The sequence below is a fragment of the Oryzias melastigma genome, linkage group LG12, assembly GCF_002922805.2.
Source record: "Oryzias melastigma strain HK-1 linkage group LG12, ASM292280v2, whole genome shotgun sequence".
In the NCBI taxonomy this organism is placed as follows: Eukaryota; Metazoa; Chordata; class Actinopteri; order Beloniformes; family Adrianichthyidae; genus Oryzias; species Oryzias melastigma.
Window position 1 is genome coordinate 9,637,177 of NC_050523.1, and position 384 is coordinate 9,637,560.

General features: G+C 35.4%; 1 protein-coding gene across 1 annotated transcript in view; it reads right to left on the reverse strand.

Moving 5' to 3' along the window:
• LOC112163068 (UPF0729 protein C18orf32 homolog) overlaps positions 1 to 384 on the reverse strand; it is a 3,490-nt gene that overhangs the window by 2,065 nt on the left and 1,041 nt on the right. The gene's annotated exons all lie outside the window — the stretch shown is intronic.

Consider the following 384-nt stretch of genomic DNA (forward strand, 5'->3'; position numbering starts at 1 on the left):
AATTGAAACGCCATGTAGTCACAAAACAAAGAAATATTTGACATTTCCAGACAGATCTGAGCTAAACTAGCTTAATCTGAACTGCGTCAGCAAAGTTTAGATAGCTTAAGTTAGCTGCCCCGGTTATTCAGCGGTTTAAATGACTATTTCGTACCAATTTAATCTATAATTCCTTGATTTTCTATATAATCATCCTTTAATATATCCCAGTAAGTTTTTCCCCTGAGAGAAACGGTTCAAGAGAATTATATCACACCGGTACTAGTTAGCTTCCAACTTCTTGTCACATCTTCTTGCGGCTTACATAACAAACACGACTAACCAACAGACATCTTAACGAGACAGGTAACTTATTAAAAAATACATACCCTCTTTCTGTATATG